This window comes from Vulpes lagopus, chromosome 5, assembly GCF_018345385.1.
Source record: "Vulpes lagopus strain Blue_001 chromosome 5, ASM1834538v1, whole genome shotgun sequence".
Classification (NCBI taxonomy): Eukaryota; Metazoa; Chordata; class Mammalia; order Carnivora; family Canidae; genus Vulpes; species Vulpes lagopus.
In genome coordinates, this window is record NC_054828.1 from 123,888,378 (window position 1) to 123,912,026 (window position 23,649).

Consider the following 23,649-nt stretch of genomic DNA (forward strand, 5'->3'; position numbering starts at 1 on the left):
GCCAGAAGGACCAAGGCTGGTATAGGAGCCAGTTATGCAGCTGCACCCAAAGTGGTGCAGAAGCAGGAGGAGAAAGGGAAGGCAAGAGGTGAAGTGCAGCCTGAAGGCAGAGAAAGGGTTCCTGGTTCTAGAGCTCATCAACTCCAAGAGAGGAAATACCAGGTTTTCCCACCAACAAGGGGGGGAATAGGCAGTCCATGTCAGGCCAGAGAAGACAGGGAACTTTCCAGAAACAAAGGGAGTTTCAGCAGCTGCTTGGGAATACTCCTTAAAGTCCCCGGCCCGAGGTAGGCTAACCACAGTTGGCTCCAATTATGGTCATTAACCCAGAAAATGAGTGAGGGAGGAGCCCCCTTATCTATTAGGAGGAACAGTGAAAGGAGATAAGAGTCCCCTTCATCTGGAATGGCCCATGTTTCCTCCAACAACCTGGGTTTACTTGGAGGAGGCCTATTTAGATCATTATTATCCAATGTCGGGGGGAGTTTACTGGCTGACACATTTGGGCCATTTGCCCAATTTCCTGTAGAGAAGATCTAATGGATAGATCCCACTGTTAGAGGAGCTTGGTCCTTTCCTAAATTTTGCAATCCTAATTACCTTCAGTGGGTTAAAATGCACCCCAAGGGAGGGTCAGTGGGGACTGAAGAGAGAAGGTCCATTAACAAAGAAACACCCCCAATCGACTCCTGGGTGGTGTCCGCACACAGGATTTGTCAGAGGTTCTTGGTGTCAAAGGGACTCGAGGTGTCCCCCGGACAAAATCACAATGACCACTGCAGCCATTAAAGGCCCCTATAGGAAGGAAGCCTGCCCTTCCCTGCTTCCCCATCACATTCTAGACTACAATGAGTGCCGGCCTATGAACCTAAATATCCTGCCATGAATGTCACACCTTATTTTACCTTGCCTTGAGAGCAAAATCTGCCATTTTTATTTTCATTTAAGATTTATTTATTTATTTATTCATGATAGACCGAGAGAGAGAGAGAGAGAGAGAGGCAGAGACACAGGAGGAGGGAGAATCAGGCTCCATGCCGGGAGCCCGACGTGGGATTCGATCCCGGGACTCCAGGATCACACCCTGGACAAAAGGTAGGTGCCAAACCGCTGAGCCACCCAGGGATCCCCCAAATCTGCCATTTTTAAAACATGAAGAACACTAGAAAAGTTTTACAAGTCACCCAATTTGTAGCTTAAGTAGAGGACATTGACAGAAAATAGTAAAGACAGAAATCCATCATGGTCTAAGCAATATTCCAACACAGCCAACTTCCCAAGGAAATGGCCCCCTGTTGGGTTTAATTCAGTCAGGTACTGGTTTCAGCCAGCTCCCAGTGGAGGTCTCTCCGCAGAAGTGGCTAGACCAGGGATGTGAAGGGGGTCTCATGAGACCAATGAGGAGGAAACCTTGCATGGGAGTCAAGATTGGCAGCTGTCCTGTTGATTTAGGTGGCTGTCCCATCCCCAAGATAGACAACTTTGTTTAAGGACAGGAATTAAGAGAGGATATCAAGTTTTTGGGTCTTGTTACCATCCCAGCCATGGTACCAACTTCCAGGCAAAAGGCAGGCTTTCTCCTCCCCATAGAGTAACCAACAGCTAGAGCATTGCAGCCTGAGCAATCGGTGTGAAAATGTTCCATTAAGATTGTACTCCTTGAAGGGCCCCTAGAATGAGAGTAAAAAGAAGAGAGAAAGTACTCACCAACTTTGTACTGAAGCTCAGAGTCCAGGTGTAAAAACTCAAAGCCCCATGTTGGGCGCTAAATGATGAAGTGTTGGAATATAAGTGAGGTCTGGAGCCAATGACCAAGAATGAATTCTTGAGATGTCTTTGATGCAAAATGGTGGTTTTATTAAAGCGCAGGGACAGGACCCTGGGGCAGGAAGAGCTGCCGCACCAGGGTTGTGAGGGAGGGGTGACTGATTATATACCTGAGAGTTGGGTGAGGCAGGGAAAAGAGAGATTTCAAAAGGATTTTCATATGTTAAGGAGGATCTATAAAATACTGGAGGCCTTGTCATTGCCAAATTAAAGGTTGCTTCTCACTCTATCAGGGCATTAACAGTAAGACAATTGGAAATTTCCTGAGGAATGTCACACATATCCCCCCCTGGGGAGGGGTCCTTTGTGGGATATCAGCTGTGTTTTGTCCTCAGCTAGCCTTCTATTCCCCATCTGTTGTATATAGACCTATGGAGATCCAGACCATTACCACCTTGGTTATATCCCTAAACTGATGACTCTTGGCTGTATGACAAAATTAGGGTGGATTACAGAAACTTCAGAGCACATAAGGAGAATTGTATCCATTTCCCAGGAAAATGAGCATACACATAAAATTTATATAGGGGTTGTTTTTCTTTTTAAGATTTTATTTATTTATTTGAGAAAGAGAGAGCATGTACAAATGAGCAGGGGGAGGTGCAAAGGGAGAAGGACAAGGCAAAGGGAGAAGGACAAGCAGAATCCATACTGAGTGTACAACCCAGCATGGGGCTCTGTCTCACAACCCTGAGATGATGACCTAGTAGAAACAAAGAATTGGATGCTCAACTGACTGATCCACCCACATGCCCCAAAATTCACATATAGTTTTGAGGTTTTGTGAGTACTTCTGAAATCCATTGTTAAAACAGTGTTCAAGGACCTTTGATTAAGAATTTCTGCTTTAATGTTGAAGGTAGGAAAAAAAAAAAAAAGCAAGAGAAAAAGTATGGCACTGGACTGATTCTTCCCCATCGATAATTCTTTTTCAGAGATAAAGAATTAGGTTCCTCAGACAGATATATATTTTTATTAAAATATTACAGCTACAGTCAGGAAAATTAAAGGAAGTAAAATTACTCATAATTTCCTAAATTATTTTTTAAGATTATTTATTCATGTGAGACACAGAGAGACAGAGACATAGACAAAGGGAGAGGCAGGCTCTTCCCAGGGAGGCCAATGTGGGAGTCGATCCCGGGACCAGCATCACGCCCTGAGCCAAAGACAGATGCTCAACCACTAAGCCTCCCAGACGTCCCTTTCCTAAATTATTATTTACCAATTCTTTCCCATAATCCCTATCAACACATATCAAAGGAATATTTTTAAAATAATTTCTAGTACTGGTCTTGTCACTTTGCCTCAACAGTTCTCTTCATGCCTTTATGGCCTTGTAACTGGATTTCTTTACTTTTTTTTTTTTTTTTAAGGAAATCTTCTTAAAACACCTATTAGAAATCGAAAGAAAGTGGTCTTACTACTACTTCACTTTTCCTCTTAAATATAAGGCAAACTCTAAGTTCCTAAACTATAAAATTTAGGAAAAATCATACATGATTTCATCTTCCTGAAGTATTGGCTGGTTTCATTTTAAGACTGTAGCATGACGAGAGTAAGGTGGAATTGACCTAAACTGTCAGAGTCCCATCCCCTTTGACAGTGAATGATGTAGGAAGGATATTTTGTTTTGTTTTATTTGGTGTCAAAATGAGCCAAACAGAAGAAATCATCTTTTTTATTTTCTTTCTTTTATTCTGCTGGGTCTTACGTCTTCATTTGATAACCTAGAATTTGCCATAGGCTCCTTTCTATCATGAGGTGAATTACCTTGAAAGAGAACAGAGCAGAAGAATAAGAAGAAGCCAAGGTTTGATAGGATTTGATGATTTCACTGACCCACCCAATTAACCAGTCCTGGGATTGCTCTACCTCTGAAATTGTCCAAATGAGACACATTAAGTCATCATTTCAATTTAGGCCATTTTTGGGGTTGCATTTTCTTTTATTTGCTGCCAAGAGCATCATAGCTAATGTCTCCTCACTGCTTCCTGAGAAAGGCAAAAAGTTCTTAGGGATGACAAATGGAACTTTACTGATTTGATAATAGTTAATGGTTTCTCTTTCTTGGTGGTTTATATACTTTGCTCAGTAGATTCCTTGCTCAATAGTGGAGAAGATGAAATGACTTTTCTTGAAGCCAAAAAAATGATATCAAAGATATTATCACCTGCGATGACATTTTTTTGTGGCCTTCATTTTTCTCAGCAGCAAGTGGTGAAAAATTTTTTTCTGAAGGAGATAATCATGGACAGAATGGATTGCAATTCCAATGTCTGAATTGTCCAGTGATTTGTACAAAAAGCTGCAGTGAAGTGATCCCTCTTCTTTGTAGCGTAAGGAGGACTAAGTTTCAAATCGTTCTGTTATGATGAGTTTAATACATACTTGATTCAAGGCTCCCATGGGTAAGGAAATGTTTCAGGTCAAAAGTTTATATTGAGCGCCACAGAAGTGTAATATGCCCAAAATGTGTTCTGCATAATAGATATTTTAAGATCACTGGCTTCTAGTCTAGATACCCCACTTCATAGAAAGTGATTATCTTTTTTTTTTTTTTTTTTTATTTATGATAGTCACAGAGAGATAGAGAGAGGCAGAGACACAGGCAGAGGGAGAAGCAGGCTCCATGCACCGGGAGCCCGATGTGGGATTCGATCCCGGGTCTCCAGGATCGCGCCCTGGGCCAAAGGCAGGTGCCAAACCACTGCGCCACCCAGGGATCCCAGTGATTATCTTTTTGAATCTCAATACTTGCTTATATAATATGAGGACTTTCTAATTCATCCCACAGTCCTTCATGCCTTTCCAAAGCATTGTATCATTTGACATTTTCTACTGTTATAATTTATGATAAAGCGTGCCAGTTAAATGGATTTTTAGGGATCCCTGGGTGGTGCAGCGGTTTGGCGCCTGCCTTTGGCCCAGGGCGTGATCCTGGAGACCCGGGATCGAATCCCACATCGGGCTCCCGGTGCATGGAGCCTGCTTCTCCCTCTGCCTGTGTCTCTGCCTCTCTCTCTCTCTCTCTCTGTGACTATCATAAATAAAAAAAAAAAAATTTAAAAAATGGATTTTTTAAGATAACTACATCTTATCAAATAATGCTGCATATATTATATTAATACTTTTCTTGAAATCTCCAAAAAATTTAATATATATTTCCCTGGTGTTGTAAAGCCTTCACAGCATAATTACTTGAAAATTTCACTTTTATGCTGTTTTGTAGCATGATAATTAGGTTGGCATGTAAGTGTGTGTGTATATATATATATATATTTATATATATGAATGTTCTTATGATAGTTTCCTTTATTCCGTCTTTTCTCTACTGTGCCACTGTCAATTACTTCTTACTGCCATTATAATCCATCAGTATGTTTCTCATTTGTTTTTAGTTTTAATGGAATTAGAAAACAAATAATGTGGCTGGTTAAACTCATGTAAAATTATGCAAAAACAGGCATTTTTAAAAAGGTAAAGTGCAACAGAGGCTTTCTAGGAGAATTTCTGGTACACTGCCTGCTGTTTTACCATATGGCCAGGTGTGTGATCTCTGGGTCAGTTTCTGCAACTTTCTTTTAGAAATCATAAGGCTTGTTAGCACTTCTTTTTAGTATTTACTTTCTTAAAAATAAAAAAATAAAAAAAAATGTATACTTTCCTAACAATGTATAGTTTCTTTGATGCTATAAGATTTTTAAAGTTAAAATGTTATCAAGTAATCTAACCACATGAATAATTGTTCTATATCTCTGAGCAAAAGCGTTGCTGTTTTCTCTGTGTTTGTGATGGGACTTCTCAGCCTCTTTTGTTTTGCACAGATTTCGTTTGTTATAACTTCCAACATCCCACATTTTCCATTGAGGTTTTCAACTGGCAGCCTGATTGAATCTGTATATCTCACAGCTTATCAGATATTCTGTGGTCCATTTGTTTGGTATATTAGGTAGCTCACAAGGCCAACAGCATCAACTATTTCTACTACCATTTAAAGACTGAAAGAGTTGGCTGTCTCTAGTTGCTCTGGTCTGAGTTCATGCCTGCATGATGTACTTTATAGTGTGGTTAGAATTACTTACATCTAGGAAGGCTGGTCATCTTTCTGATTTATGGATGGGTTAAATGGGAAGACGGTTAACTCCACATTTACATCTGACAATACTATGTAAGATCATAAAAGAGCTAGAAAAAAACTTGGAGGTCTATCTAAACACAGACTGGCTTATTTTCATGCAGTGATTAATAATACAACTTCATGAAAAACAAACAACTCAGAACAAATCCTGAACTGGATGAGGCTCCAGGAAAGGAATCATACCTTTGAACTTATCTAGTCCAACCAGACTTATGGCCACCTACTTGTAAGGAATCTGTCCTAGAGCGGGAGGGATGCGGGAGGGATGGGAGAAAAGGAGAGTCATGCTTTTTGTGGTTAAAAGAAACCCAGAGTAACCCAGGAATATTGGAGCAAAGCATGTCATTTCCTTTGATCATACTCACTAATCCGGAAGTTACTCTTTCTCATCTGGGAGTACTGAATAAGGTGCCTGAAAGCCTTGGAATATCATTCTAATGGAAGGCATTCTGCATGGAAACATGAGTAGTGGAATACAATCCTTCCTCCTCATTATATATTGTTGAAAATATTAGCAAATGTATCTACTGAGAAATAAAGTGGGAGAACAGTTTTGTATGCACATATACATGAAATATGAATTATATGTTAAGATCACCTAGAAATATGGATGTAAAATTGTTAGAGACACATATATACTGTATAGCTCATATATATTTTTGTGTGGTAAGGAACTTGGCTCTAAAGAGAGCCCTGGTGGCCCAGTGGTTTAGCCCTGCCTTCAGCACAGGGTGTGATCCTATGGACCCAGGATTGAGTCCCACATCGGGCTCCCTGCGTGGAGCCTGCTTCTCCCTCTGCCTGTGTCTCTGCCTCTCTCTCTCTCTCTCTCTCTCTCTCTATCTCTCAATGTGTCTCTCATGAATAAATGAATAAAAATCTTTTTAAAAAATAAATAAATAAATAAAAAGAGGTCTAGTGTTTATCCCAGCTCTTGGGAGGTAACATTTATATCTTTGGAATTTCCCAACTGATGGAATATTCTTGTTATCCATGTGGGTCCCTCTGCCACACCCAATAGACTTACTGTGAGAAGACTGGACATATCAGAAAGACTAACCATGTGATTAGAGGTTGAGGAGCTTTTGGCCAAGTGATAGCAGCTCAACTTCCAGGCAGGGGGTTGCTAGAGATAAAGTCAGCTATGTAGAAAATATTTCAATTAACTGTGTCTATGTAATGAAACCTCAATACAATCTCTAGACACTACAGCTGGGGTGATCCTCTCTGGTTGGCTGTATAGTATGGATATGGTCACACAGTACGGTTGGGAGAGGGTCTGCTGTCCATGAGAAACAGGGAGCAGATGAGCAGAAGCTCCACTTTAGGTCCCTACTCATCCTGCCTCATGCCTCTCTTCTCTTGGATGGTTTTAATACGTATCTTCTGCCCAGAATAAATTTTTTCCATGTCATAACTTAATATCTCATATCTGAGTCTTTCTGGTGAATGATCAGCTCTGTAGGTGGCTTGGGGAAATCCCTGAACCTGGCAGTTGATGTCAGAGACCCTGAGTACACTCAGGCTTCTGGCAGACTATGCCCTTAACTTCAGATTCAGCTAATTCTGGGTAATGCACAATTTATAAAATTATTTGTTTCTTATACCATACCCACCCATATAATTAGTAGACTATAATGAACACTAGGCAGGAGTTACTCAGAAGACGTGTATCCTGGGTCTTGAAGCATAATTAACCTAAGACTTAGCAAAAGTGTATTCCTCTGGCCTCAGTTTGCTCCCAAGTAAAATGATGGTGGTGTTGGCGTTGATAGAACTCTGAGGCTTCCTCCAAATGTAGCATTCTGTGGTCAAATAAAAATATGTGAAAAGCATATCAAGTATAACATTTGTTTTTGCTGAAATAATATAGTCATATAAAACTTTATGAGATTTTACCGCATTCATAAACATATCAGAAGGCCATATACCTATTACTCATATATGTCGAAGATTATTATTTCCTTAAGACATATTTTTGGGAGGATCCCTGGGTGGCTCAGTGGTTTAGTGCCTGCTTTTGGGCCCAGGGTGTGATCCTGGAGTCCTGGGATGGAGTCCCGCATTGGGCTCCCTGAAGGGAGCCTGCTTCTCCCTCTGCCTGTGTTTCTGCCTCTCCCTCTGTGTCTCTATCTGTGTGTGTCTCTCATGAATAAATAGATGAAATCTTAAACACACACACACACACACACATTTTCGGTAGATTGATAAATTTTAAAAGCTGGTTCCTCCGCAAAGTTTTCCATCTGCAAATTGGCTTTTCTGATACTGGCCTAGTTCCTTAAGGTATTGTCTAGGTGCTACTAAAATAGTGTGGGATGACAGTATCTAACAATGGCTTAGAGGAGGGATTGGGAAATCCCAGATGGATCTGTCGAAACCTATTTCAGGTCTTGAACAACATGAACATATTTAAAAGGCACCACGTATATTTGAAAAGGAGTGTTTGAGCCCACGAAAAAGCAAAGTTGGGGCAGATGTGGCACATGAAGGTAGCTATTAGAAATGAGTGACACCTAAGCATCATGTGCAGAATAGGAAGGAATTGTCGGGAAAGAAAACAAAACATCCAGTATTTGGAGAGCTATATATTCCATACTAAGGTGTTGGATTTAATTTTGCAAGAAATGGGAAACTATAGCTCCTTGTAAAGTTAGTTGCAATTTTTTATTGTCATCTACATAGAGAGGCTGTCTTCCTGTGTGTGTGTGGGGGGGGGGTGCTCACGTGTCTGTGTGTGTGTGTATGTGTGTGTGTGTGTATACATGCCATTAATCCCGAGGAATAGTGTGGCGGGAATTAAAACAAGAATCATAAAGACTCAGAAGTCTAGGTCTGCAAAAGCCTAGCCAAGCAGCAAGCACGTTGACATTCAAATTGTTGGTAATAGAAAAAGTGCAGGTTATGACCCCCATTACATTCATCTCTTGAAAGATGCTCTGCTTCATTGTTGAACAAGGGACTCTGTTTTTTACGATGCAGTGGGCCCCCACATTATGTAGTTTTTGAAGCCTGGGAGGCAGAAAAGAGAGAGAGAAGCTTCTTTGGCTTTTTATCAGACTCCCATTATTAGTTCCTCCTGAGAAGTAAACCTAAATGCCACAGTGCTTTTAATCATTACCAACTCCATAAGGGATATCATTAAGTTGTTTTTCCATTTCTTTTTGCAGCCCAGAGGGAAATAATTTATTCTCTTCAGAACAGGTGGGAAAAGTACATATAATCACACATGTTTTATCCAATTCAATAGTGAAAAAAATTGAGTACAAGGCAGTATGAAATGCGATCGGAATTTTCAGTATCACAACACTTCTGTGTGGTTATAGTGGGTATAAAACCCACTTTGGCTACTCACTAGCCATGTCACCCTCACAGGTTACAGGTCTGCATATCTGAAAAAATTTTGCCATGAAGGTTGTTGAAAAGTATACTGGTGATGTGTAGTCAGCATGATATTGGGCATCTAATACATGCTCAGTAAATTCAAGCTCACATTGTCCCCTAAGGAATGTGTATTTTTCATATTTTTCATTCGTTTGTTTTCTTCTTAAAATGATTCACATCCATTTTTCATGATTATTGCCTTCAAGAGTAGATATTATTTACATACTGAATTTACACTGAAATGTAAATCAAAAATTATATGTGACAATGATCATCACAGTCCTACTTGTAGTAGTGATAGACTGGAAATAATATTAAAACCACACATTAGGAGAAGATTCGCTTAAGCTATGTTGCATCTATGGGTTCGAAATTAAAACATGATTTAAATAGTAATATTGAAGAGTATATATTATTCTAATAAAAACTCAGCCTTGTATATATAATTGCAGCTATCCAAAATGGGCATAGAATAAAATATTAACTATAGTTTTTATTTTAGGTGAATGATTTTCCCCTCTACTCTTTGCTAGTATATTCACAAAATTACAAAATTCCACTTATCCCATTTTCCCAAAATAAAAAAAAATTGATTTCTAAAATCAACTTTTGTCTCAGTTGATACCTATTTGGAGAAACTCTTCTATATTCTTCTGTAGTCATTACTTTCTCTGTGATAATCTGATAACTTTTGCCTATTCCTATTGCTTTACTAAATGAATAGTATTGAAATTGTTGCCTTGGTTAGAATATGAAACTGTTTTGCTGCATTAGAAGGAAACACACACACACGAAGAAGAAGAAGAAGAAGAAGAAGAAGAAGAAGAAGAAGAAGAAGAAGAAGAAGAAGGAGAAAACACAGAAACTTAGTGGCAAAAAATAAATAAAAATAAAAATAAAAATAAAAGCCATTCTTGTGCCTGGAGTTTAGGAATTCAAATGTGGATTGCCCAGTATAGTCTGAGCTCTGAGCCTCTCTGTTTCAGGCTGAGGATCCCATTGGTCTGAACTCTAGGCCATGGGTTGAACTTGTTTCACCTGCACATGTGTTCATTCTAGGTCCACGATGAAAAGGGTCATGGCTATCTGAGGGAATTTCTTCTCAGGACAGATCACTGGGGTCCAAGAAGGCAACCCCAATGCTACAAACTAATTTCAAGCCTCTGCCCTCATCAGATGCACATGACATTGCACTGGCCCAAACGAGTCACCCGAAGTCCATGTCAGGGGGATGGAAAGTATACTTTTCCACAAGGAGGCCAGACAAGCATGTGAATTCTTATGCTGTGTTCAAGGGAACAAGGAATTGTGACAAATAATTCAATACACCACAGAGATCCTGCATGGCATATATATATATATTTTTGTTACATTATTGCTCTCTATAAATCACATGTTATTAGTTTTAAAGTCATTATAGAGTAATCCACTGAAAACTCCAGAGAACACTGAGGATGCAGTTCTGTCTGCCTCTCTGAACAATAGGAATCCATTTCTATTCCCCTTGTTAAGCTCAAATGCTCGATCCTGTCCAAAAGAGGTCTGAAACCTATCCAGCATCTGTCATTGACTGTGCTTATTCCTGTGTTAGTACTTGAGAGTTTTGTGATTGAAGTGATATATATATAAAAAAAAATGCCTTTGCCTAGAAAACATGTACATGGTTATAATTGATAGAAATTATCTGTTTTCTTGTTTTAGTTCAGTGAGGGTTGTTTTAACATGGGAATACCTCCTGGTTTGTTCAAAATGTATGCCAGTGTTTTTCCTCTGAATTTTTTTTTTAGTGTTTTGGTAAAAATAAATATAATTCAGAAATTCATTCAGCAAGGACTGCCAGAGGTTTCCTTAAAAGGAGGAAGGAGGATGGAATCCAGCCTAGAAGAAGAAAGCCTTGTTTTCCCTTTTCATTTTAGTGCTAGTCTCAAAATAATAAATAAATGCAATGTTGAAAGAAATTTAAAAATTTTGTAATGCATTCACTCCAGGAGGAGTTAATGACTGGTTCTAAGTGACACTTGGAAGAATAGGACTGGATAAGGAATAAATAATGCATGATTTATAAAATTCTTTTTGTGCCCCATAGTACATTGAATGGCGTTTCTTTCTTCTTTTTCTCTTCCTTACAATTATTACTATTATCATCATCACCGCCACTGCTATACTATTTACATTTAAAGAAACATAATAGCAGTAAGTATCAAAGAAGATTTTCTACGCTGAACAAATCCTATAGCTCATCATGTAGCTGAAAACACTGAGGCTAGATTGCTCAAATACTTGGACCAAGGTCAGAGTGAATTAGTGGCAGCTCCATGAATTGAAATCAAGTTCTTTTCTAGTTCCTAGGATAAAACAGCGTTCCTATAATTGATAGCATTTAGAATTAAAAAGGAAGAAAGGCAAGTAAAATGATAGGGAACTTAGGATGTTTTGGGAAGCAGTTGAAGGATATAAAAAATATAAAAAGAAGGTCTATAATCCTGTTTGTTAGGGAACAGTTTGTTCAAATACGTAGGAGGAAGAAGTAGCTAAATTAGAGCAGCTTTCTCTGCTCCCTAGGGAATGTGGATTTTGGATGAATCTAAAAACTTAATCTCTATGTATTTGAACAAGGATGGAAGAGACACATAATGCCCATGAAGAAATCCTTTTTTTTTTTTTTTTTTCCCCAACAGCAAGTAAACAGCATTGACACATTTGAGCCAGAGCTGTTCCTAGACTCAGCAGCCACATTACTCAGGCTCTCTAGCACCATCATCGGCTTCTCGGGAGGCAGAGATAATATGAAAAGATGACTTCCTTTACAAACATACAGAAGCTGAATTCTTAGGTTTAATTTGGTGAACATACAAAACCTGAATTCTTAGGGTTAACGTGCAATATTGATTTTGTGACCTTGTGTTTATAGTGACTCGTTTTGATCTCTGGTGTTTTCTGTTTTGTTTTCTTTCTTTGTAATATTTTTTACTAGTAGACTATTTTTTTTGGGGGGGGGGGTAGTTTTAGGTTTGCAGGCCATTGAGCAAAAAGTACAAAATGTACCTGTCTTGCTCCCTTTACCAAAGGCATAGTTCCCTCTACCATTATTATTATGTTGTTTGGTACATTTGTTAGAATTAATAAATAAATATTCATTTACTATATTAAATGAAGACTACAGTTTACATGAAGGTTCACTCTTTGTGTTTTTTTTTTAAGAGTTCTATTTATTTATTTGAGAGAGAGAGCATGAGCAAGGGGAGCAGCAGAGGGAGAGGGAGAAACAGACTTCCAGCTGAGCAGAGAGCTTGATACACGAGGCTCCATCCCAGGATCTGAGATCATGACCTGAGCCGAAGACAGATGCTTAACTGACTGAGCCGCTTCAGTCTTTGTGTTTTTTTTTTAAGATTTTATTTATTTATTCATGAGAGACACAGAGAGAGAGAGAGAGAGGCAGAGACACAGGCAGAGGGAGAAGCAGGCTTCCTGCAGGGAGCCCGATGTGGGACCTGATCCTGGGACTCCAGGATCTCGCCCTGGGCTGAAGGCAGGTGCTAAACCGCTGAGCCACCCAGGGATTCCCCACTCTTTATGTTTTTAAAAATTCTGTGGATCCTGAAAAATGCATCATTTGCATAACCATCATTACAGCATCATACAAACTAGTTTGATTGCTCTAAAAATCCACCTATTCATCCCTTCTTCCATTACCCCCAAAGCTGCTGACAACCACTGAACTTTGTCTCTACAGCTTTGCCTTTACCAGAATGTCACATAGATGGAATCATCAGGTGTGCACCCTTTATAGCCATTTCAGGTTGGCTTCTTTCGTAGGTTCCCCCATCCCTTTCATGGTTTGATACTTCATTTCTTTCTATCACTGAATAAAATTCCATTACATAGATGTACCACAATTTCTGTATCCATTCACTTACTGAAGAATGTCTTGGTAGCTTCCAGTTAGGGGCAATTATGAATAAAGCTCCCATAAATGTTTGTGTTTAGGTTTATATAGAGACACATATAGGTAAGACCTAGGAGTATAAATGCTGAATCAGATGGCAAGAATTGGTTTACCTTTGTTGCAAAACTGTTTTCCAAAGTGGTTTGATATTGGCATTCCTGCCAGCAAGTAATAACAGTTTCTGTTGTACCTTATCTTGCCAGTATTTGGTGATGTCAGGATTTTAACCCTTCTAATAGATGTGTAGTAGTGGTTTATTAATGTTTTAATTTGCAACTCCCTACTGACATGTAACAGTGAGCATCTTTTCCTATGCTTGTTTTCCCTCTGTACAGCTTCTTTGGTGAGGTGTTCAGATCTTTTGTCACTTTAGAATTACACTGTTCGATTTTTAACTGTTGAATTTTAAGAGTTCTTATTAATGTTGGTTATAAGTCTTTCATCACAAGTAGTTTGTGTAAATATTTTATCCCATCTTGTGACTTGTCTTTCCATTCTCTTAACAATGGTTTTGTTTGTTTGTCAAGAAGAAATTTAGTGAAGTCCCACTTACCATTTTTTTTTTTCAGTCATGGATTGTGTTTTGGTGTTAGGCCTAAAAAGTCAACTCTAAACTCAGAGTTACCCATTAGATTTTCTTCTGTGCTACCTTCAAGAATTGATATCATTTTACATTTTACATTTAGATCCAAGATCTATTTTGAGTTAATTTTTGTGAAAGGCATAAGGTCTATATCTGTACTTTTTTTTTTTTTTTTGGTATGCCGATGTCCAGTTTCCTGTTGTTCTATCACTGCTTGTTGAAAAGCCTGTCCTTACTCTGATAAATTGCACTTGTGCCTTTGTCAAGATCAATTGACTGTTTTTACTTCAAAGGATTACTAACATTGGAAAAATGACTTATAAGAAATTCTAAACTGCATTTCTGCATTTCACTATTCTATGACTACAATATAAGGTTCTACATTCTTCAATACGTGTATTACTGTGACTTCAAACCTTCATCTGTTGAATTAGGGTTTTAACTTTGTTAGTATACCAATTTTACTTAAATTTGTCCAGGAATTGTTCCTTGTTACTCAAGTAGGGCCACTTGATGAACAGAAATAGGATACCTTGAGGCAAGTTCTGTCTCTGTGATTCTTTTTTTCACAGCTGATACTCCTGATAGCATCACTATGTGCTGTGGCCTATGGTGAAGTATAGAATTCTCAGCAGTCCTGGCTAGTGAAATTGGACAGATTAAATCCTTGCTAGGATCACTGCATGTTTATTCTCCATACTTCCAGAATTCACCCCAGTTGGTCTTTCTGGACCTTTATGGCCCTTACATTCATGTCAGTGTCAATGTCATATTGGCTTGTGAGTCACTCACAGAAACTGCCCTGACCCCAGTATCACACCTTAGTAGTTAAGCTCTACTAGTTCACTTATGGATAGCCATTGTCCTGAGAGTACATCTTGAGATGCAGAGTGACCAAGTCAGGAGAAGTAAAATCATCAGCAGGGATAAATGCCCACAATTATTGTTCTAACCTAGCTACTCAAGCATGGATGTGAGCTCAAGTCTTTAGCCTAGAAATCAACTTTTCTTATGGTAACATTATTTAGACCCATGAATACTAGAGCTGGAGGCAATGTGAAAACTACTTTAAATTTAAGTGAATTAGATGGCAGGGTTGTTTAGAGGCTTGCTCAGACACATGAGTGCTGGCAATAGACTTAAAACACAAAGTCAAGTTTCTACACTCAGTTTGGTGCTATATATTTTATCCTTTTTACTACCTGAAGGAGTGTTATAAATACTATGTTGATTTAGAAAACTAAAGGACAGGATCTATCTATATCCCCCCAACTCTTCCAAATTGTTAAAGTTCCATTTCTGGGCCTTCTTTTTGATTTATTAGTTCTTTATTTTGTTCATTGGTCCCCAGTGTTATTATCAAGTACATTACAGAGACTTGAGAGAGTTTATGGCTGTTGCATAGGTCCTTTTCCTTATAGTGATACTTATATCAAGTAATAGATATATACCACTTGGGATGATCCTGGCTTTATCAATCCACTCTTCACAGCTACACTGTATCCTGAGCTTGCCTTAAAGATTTTTCATTTTCCATGATACTAAAATAAAAATATTACCTGGACTTAAAGGTTACACACCCATTTGCCCACATCCTCAAAATGAAACAAACCATGTATCAATAGATGTTAAAATGTATGAAACAGTTGGATATGCTTATCTGTTTAGCTTATTTGTCAATTTTCTTCCATTAGATATAGCCATTATTGACAGAAACAAATCGAGGCTCTAAGAAAAGAGCTGATTCAGAATGCTACTTGCCAACAAAAAGCCAAAGGGCATGAAAAAAATGAATTCATGTGTCTTCTTTATGGCTTCTTTAAGGTCCACATTAATTAAGAATCATAAGATATCGTAAAAGTTATCACCTGTTTCCTTTGTAAAATTGCTCAATACAGTTGTATAACTGGAATGGAAGTCATTGATTTTCTATTCTAAGCCACTAATTTTCCTCCAGGATTCTATTCTCTTTTTAATGGGAAAAATAACCATAGTGGGAAGAGTGGAATAACAGTTGGCTCAAATTGTTGTTAGCTAGTAGCTGTGATTTTAATGGATGGACTACCGTTCACAGATACTGGAAATGTTGTCTATCTGAGGATTGCACAAATTACCTTGTGATGTCAAGCGCCTGGCCTTTGGCTGACGAGCTGTATGGTTCCTTTTTCTCCCAGAATATTTGAGTCAGGCCGTGCTCTCTTTCCTTGACTTGGAATCAAATGTTGATAGAAAGGCACAGAGAGCCTAGTTTCCTTTGAGTATACTCCACTTGCCAGACAATGAGGATTTGGCTTGAGCTAATGCATCTTGAAAAAGCATCAAAGTTCAATCTGGTAGGCATGCCTGAGACCCCTCTTAACTCACATGGTCTGGTCCTCAGGGTTTGCTTTGCTTTTTATTCATTCATGTGACTTTGCTGAAGACATTTTCTAAACTCTCAGCTGTAAAAGTTTTCCTTCCAGAAGACTTTCCAAGGATCTTGGTGGCCTATACATGTTATTGTCATCTTTTATGACTAGGGTCCACATAGCCACCTTTTTCAGAGGATTATTGGATAGTTGCCACCACTCTTGCATTTCAGGAATTCCAGAAAAATAGGTCTCTCATTTTTCCAACGCAAAGTGGTATTTTGGGGGTTGTTAGTTAGCAATAAATGTTTTTTCATATTGATACAAGAGCACAGTGGGAAGAGTTTTTAGTTGAAAAGAGCTTTGAAGGGAGATAAACCTGACACTAGTTATTCATTAATTAACCGCTGAGACTTTAGTTGAGTCATATGTAAGCCATGCTATTTCCTAGTGTATGATGTAAGAATACTGCAAGACACGTAATGAACAAATGGATGTGAATAAGTGAATGTGAATGTCCTTTACAAATATTTAAAAGTTCAGGGAATAAATATATTTTTTTCATCTTTATTTCTTGTTTTTTTCAGGAAGGGGTACTATGATTTTAATAGAATCCTTATGCACAATAGTAAATGGACTGCCTGCACCATCTCTAATGACGACAAAAGCCACGTGATGTAGATCTTATTGCCACCATTTTACAGTTGAGGAAACATAGTGTGGAGTCTTGGGGTCAAAATGCTGCTAAGCCCTAGATTAGCTCTGAATCAAGTCCAGGTTTCTTTGACATCAAGGCCAATTTTCTTTTTATTATCTTCTCATCACTCTGTCGTGAAGCTTCCCTTAATTCTCCTTTATCTCTTCTGAATGTGGGCATTAGACGCCCCTGCAGGCCTGGTAGTAGTATAATGATTTCCACATACATTTTCGCTTAACCTTCTTATCAGCCCTACAGGATCACTTCTATTTTCATTTTTCTATAAAGGGAAACTGAGGCTCAGATGGTTTAAATAATATTCTAAGACCATCAAGCTAGTAAAAGCTAGGGCAGGGTATAAATGCACGATTGTGTACTTTCAAAGCACACCTAGTAAGTCATTTCTCATTCTCTCTTCTTCTATTTTTTTCCTGTTTATATCCATTCAGGATTTCCTTCCTTTGCTCTTTGTTATCCGCTTGCAATTTTATTTTTCTTTGAGTTCTACTTTCCCTTCAGTGATTTCTCCCAATGTCTTCCCTTCCCTTTGGGACTATAAGAGTGAGGTGGGCTAGCCCTGAGCAGGAACAGATTTCATGGATGGCTGAGCACTGAGCCCCGTGATGTCCATCAGCCAGCTCTCAGTGGCCCCACTTCAGTCCGCTGCTACATCCACTAAGTGCAGGTTGATGTTTAGATTCTTTCTACTCTTTGGAAGTGATGGAGTTGTTTCATGCACTGTTTAAAAATGTAATATCCAAAGGCTGAACATACCATAAACACTCTTTTGCTTGGCCATCAAATGTTTTTTAGGAACTAAAGATAAAAGAAGGATGTTGGCATGCTGGGCACTGGAAGATGACAAAGTAGATTCCCGAATGCTTATGATAGTACATCAGCTATTTGAAAACAAAAGGGTTCCAGTAGGCCTGTCTCTAGCATTAACGACACATTTTGCTATGTACCAACTTGTATCATAACCTATATATGTTATTACACTAAGTGTTTAAACTATTTTATCACATTTAATCCCCCCAACAACCCTGTGGTTTGTTTATTATAGTGGAGAATGAGACTTCTTGTCATCTTATAAGTGACATTTTTCTGCATTCTAAAAAACCTGGACTTACCTACCATGAAGGAATGATAGCATTGGATATAAGGAGGTGAATGCCCCAACAGGTTCTTCTAAAGTTTGTTCTTTCCTAACTGTATCTTACCTACAAAACTGTATCTATCAAAAGTTTAATACTATAAAATATTTCAACAGTTTTGTGGATTGAGTTACATGCTGAGCAAAATACTGTCACAGGGACCATCTTTTGGAGTACATCTGTCTCGTTATTACTGGGATGAAAACAGGATGTCTTTCAAGTTTACCTCTTCTATGATTGTATTCATCACTCAGATGTTTTCCTCATAGCTGCATGTTACTGGAAAAGACAAAAAGCTAATAGTGTTTAGATAGTAATTTTCTTTACAAATGTGCCTTTGCTTTCATCTCAATACATGAATATTTAAATGAGGTTTGAGGATGAGACTATTCCCTCTCAAATTCCAGAATGAATTGAGAAACAGGCATTGATGTCAAACGGGGAATTTGGTGCTGATAAAGCTGGATAAAAGAATATGTGTACATAGTCGAAGTCAACATCGGTGCTTGATTATTTTCCCTCTGACGTGGGCTGGGCATTTATAAGGGAGAAGAACCTAGATCTGATGGCAAGTGGTGAAAAATCATGTATGCTCTGCAGGCAAGCTGCATCTGAAAGAGCATGCTAAGAAAGTCTATCTCCCCTCCTTTTGTGGCTTTACTTCTGATTCTTGTGTGCTAACTGCATGTTTGGGGAGAATACATGAGACAGCATTCCTTCCCTGAAAAGAGGTTTGCAGGTTCTAGACCAACTATGGCCAAGTTTTCTAATCCTTTTCTAATCCCCCTGTTGCCTAGGGGAGTTTAGGTGTGTAACTACTAGGCACACAGGTAGAATTTATATGACTAATGCTTTTGGAGGGCCATAAATGTGTTTTGGTAACATATGTTTGTGGGCTGATGGGAGCAAGGGATGTTTATGGGATGACAAGGAGCAAGGGATGAGGATCCTGTCCTCAAACAACTTCCAATTGTATGGAAACTCTGACTACTTTGAATGAATTTAGGACATTATAAGGACATCAAAGGACCATCTATGATGTCCGGAAACTGGGATGGCTGAATTATTCATACTGTAATCACTTGGGTGGAGTGTGAAATCCAGAGAATATTCATTTAATGGTGCACTTGATGGCCTAGAGTCAGGGTGAACGTGTGTAACACAAAAGAACACTATTTGTGTGAGAGTGTGAAGGAGGGACAACTTCCTATAATTAGAAAAATCATGCTGATATCCAGCATGATTCTTCTCAGATGAAGGATGCCTGGCCACATTCTTTTTCTTTTTTCTTTCTTTTTTTCCCCTCTTCCCATCCCCCTCTTGTGACTGGCATGTGATTGAGAGACGTGATCCAGTGGTTTTCCTGCCCCTGTGTGATGCCACTACAAGTACGTGATGTAGCCTATGTGGCACTATTGGAGCAGCGTAGAATCATTGTGAGCCTGTGAGATTTGGAATGAGCTAACTTAGATTTAAAGTCAATTAACATATCTGAGTTCCTCATCCCTACCTACTCCTCAGATATTAGAAAAGGCAATATAAATTCTTATGCAATTGAAATGATGATCAAATTCACTGAAATCATGCATTTATTATTTTTTATCAGGTTATCCACTCCCATAATCAAAATGTGGAACATTCTTCCTCACGCCCCAAAATTCCCTCATGCCATTTTGTTGTTACCACCTACCCTCACCCCATGTGATGTCTTTGGCAACCACGGAGATGCTTTCTATTTTTCTATTGCTGCCTTTTCCAGAATGTCATAAAATGATGTTGTATAGTGTGTATGTAACCTTTTAAGTGCAGCTTCTGTAATTTAACATAATGCATTTCAGACATGCATATATCACTAGTTCTTTTATTATGAAACTAGTTGTTTTGGGACGCCTGGGTGGCTCAGTGGTTGACCGTCTGCCTCTGGTTCTGAGCGCAATTCCGGAGTCCTGGTATTGAGTCCCACATCAGGCCCCCACTGGAAGCCTGCTTCTCCCTCTGCCTGGGGTCTCTGCCTCTCTGTGTCTCTCATGAATAAATAAATAAAATCTTTAAACAAACAAAACCTAGTAGCTTTATTTCTGAGAATTATCCCACCATTGATGATGCATGCACTGTATTTTGTGTACTAAATTATCAGCTGAGAGACATGTGGTTTATTTCCAGTTTGGGGTAATAACAAAGTGACACAATTAAATTTCAGATCAAGGGTTTGTGTGACTATATTTTCATTTCTTTTAAATAAATACTGAGGAGAGGGATTGCTGATGCAAATGGTAGCTATATGCTTAACATCATTACAGATTGTCAAGTTGTTTTCTGAAGTAGCCATTTTGCATTTTCACCTGCAAGGTATAGAGTGACCCAGTTTTTCTCCATCATCATCAGGATTGCTTCACTTCTTTAAAAAAGAAATGTATTTTAACCATTTGTAGGGTGTTGAATTGCAGCTTCCCCAAAGATATGTGTATCTAGAACTTCAGAGTGAGACCTTATTGAGAATAAGGGTCTTCGCAGTTGTAAATAGGGTAAGAATTTCAAGATGAGATCATCCTGAAATAGAATAGGCTCTACACTCTGAGAAGTCTTTATAAACCAAAAGAAGTGCTAATAAGCAGAGACACAGTCAGAATGTAGGCAGGGATGGAGGCAAACATGCATCTAAGACCCAAGCGATGTGATGAATTGGCTACAGAGTCAGGAGAGAGATATGGAACAGATTCTCCTTTAAAGCCTCTGGAAGAAACAAATGCTGCTTGATTTTGGACTTTTCACCTCCAGGACTAGGAGATAATACATTTCTGTTGTTTTAGTTCACCCAATTTGTAGTGGTTTGTTAAGACAGTCCTGGGAAATGGATATACCATTCAAATTCAGATTGGTAGGTAGTAGTGTGTCATTGTGGTTCCAAGTTTCATTTTATTAATGACTGAAACTGAGTGTTCTTTGTGCACCTGCACACAATAGGAAGTCTGTTCAAAATTTTGTCCACTTAATTTTTTTTAAATTATTGCATTTGAATGTTATTTATGCTTTATGCACAGAAGACTTTTAGTGCTTGTATTTTTCAAATATTCTTTTCCAGTGCATTAACTGCCTTTTTATTTTCTTAACACTTGATCTTGAATAGCAGAAGTTTTTAATTTATTGAAGTCAAAGTTGTCAGTTTGTTCTGTGTGTGTATGTGTGTGTGTGTGTGTGCCTTTTCTGAGAAATTTTTATCTAAACCAAAGTCACAAAATCTGTTTTATGTATTACTCCAGAAATCTTATATATGTTTTACATTTAGGCTTATAGGTACTTTAAGTTTGTTTATATTATGGGTGTGGATTGAAGTTCATGTTTTGCATATGATTAAATTAGGTTATTCATTTAATAGGATTTTTTAATTAAAATCTACCATCTTGCCTGTTCTCATTTGTTCCAAATTTTCTTTGGTTAATTTGTCCTCTTTATATGCCTGCATTTGGGTTTGTTAAATTCTTTTAAGATTCCATTTTTCTTCATTCTTGGCTTTTTATTTATGCCTTTTTATTGCTGTTTTTAGTTTTCTTTTATTTTGTTTAGTTTCGTGATCTAGGATTTATAATAAGGCTTTCTAACTAATCACGATATACTTTTTTAAAGAACAATGTACATCTTAGTAAAGTTGAAATGATACTTAAAGAATTTAAAATACTTAAAAATACTTTAAAATTTTTGCTTCCTTGTTCTATTGCTATAAGGGCCAGGTTTCTAAAAAACAATTAAGCAAAGACTTTTCAACATGTTTATTACTGTAATAGGCCCTGTGCGAGATACTGCCATTTGAGGGAGAGATTATAGATTATCAATTCACCTTTATATGTCCAATAAGTAGCATGCATTAGGTGTCAGATAAATATATTTTTTAATTTTCTGCGGTTTAATCAGGAATAATTAATGTGTAATAAGGTATAAATATTTAAGGGAAAATTTTGATGAATTTTGACATATTTACACCCAAAAAATCATAGCTAAAATTATGATAATGAGTACATATCACCCTTGAAAGTTTCTTTATGTCTCTTTACAATCTATCCACCCTTTACCCCATCTGCCTCTTTATTCCCAGGAAACCCCCAATCTGTTATCTGTCAATATAGATTTGTTTGCATTTTCTAGAGTTTTATATAAAAAATCATATATTATGTATTAATTATTTTGATATGCTTTCTTTCTGATGGTAATTATTTTGATTTTCATCCTTTATATTGTGCCTATAAGTAGATACTATCTTTTTATTGCTTAGTAGTGTGCATATGCCACATTGCTAAAAGAAATCTGGGCTATTCCCAATTTTGCTATTGCAAAGCTACTCTGAACTTTCATGTACAATTTTGTGTGGACATAGATTTCAGGGTTTTTTTTGTTTTTTTTTTTGTTTTTTTTTTTTTTTTGGTAAATAGGAATGGAATGTTTGTGCAATACAGTAGGGATATATTTAAATTTCGGTTGACTTATACTGTATTCATCACCCTCCACTGTGTTGACCAATTTTAAAACACTTGTGTTTTACTTAGTGTTAAGGAGCATATTTTTTCTTTGAATTATTTTACTTTGCTGTTACATTGTCAACATCTTCATCAAAAGCCATGCTAGCACTTTAAAAATAAGTGGGCAATCATTACAAGTGTTCATGCTATCCTCTGGGAGACAATAAATTCTGGATTTATTTGGCATTGAAGTAATTAATGACAAAGGATTTACATAATAATTTCACTGCTAATTGATTTGCTGTGTCAATATGTCTTTGGTAACTACCTAGTAACTACCAATGATGATTAAACAATGAATGGAGTATTTATCTGCAGCATTAGTCCATTATGATGTATTTTCAAGAAGTATAATTTGCAGAGTGTAGCACATTAGGACAAGTAACATTGTCTTACAATTTATTTCTTAACAGCTTCAAGACATCTATGTGTCATCAACCTCTCCTCCCTACCTCCCCTTCTTTCTCTCTTCCTCTGTCTTCTTTTACCTTATATCATAGCTGGATGCACACCATAATTTCTCTTTTTGATGCATCTTGAGTGTAGAATGTAGACTGAAACAATAAGATTAAAGTAGCCATCATATACATATTGACTTTACTTATCAATTAGTTTGTCTTTCCCAAGACATTGGCAAAGCAACTGATTAAAATGAAGGACAAGTGGCTGTATTTTCACATGGATCTAACTGTGTAGTGGTTTTTTGAGAAAGTAAAATGGGAAAAGCAGTGGGAATGCTGAGCTCTATGTCCTAGCTTGGCTCTTAGCTCCTTATTTATCTCAACAGATTTAATTCTCTCTGAGCTACACTTTTTTTTTTTTTTTTCCTGTAAATAAATGAGTTGGAGTAGTGAGACAGTTTTCCCCAGGGCTCAACAAACGACTTTGTAACTGTGGGTTTACAAATTGTGACTTGAGTTTCATTTCTAAATTACATATAACTATTAAAAAAAAAGACACTGAAAAAAATGCATGTTTAAATATGTTACAATACAATGTTTATACTTTGTATCCATTGTGGAACAAATATTCCTTTTTGAGGGTAACAGAGTAAT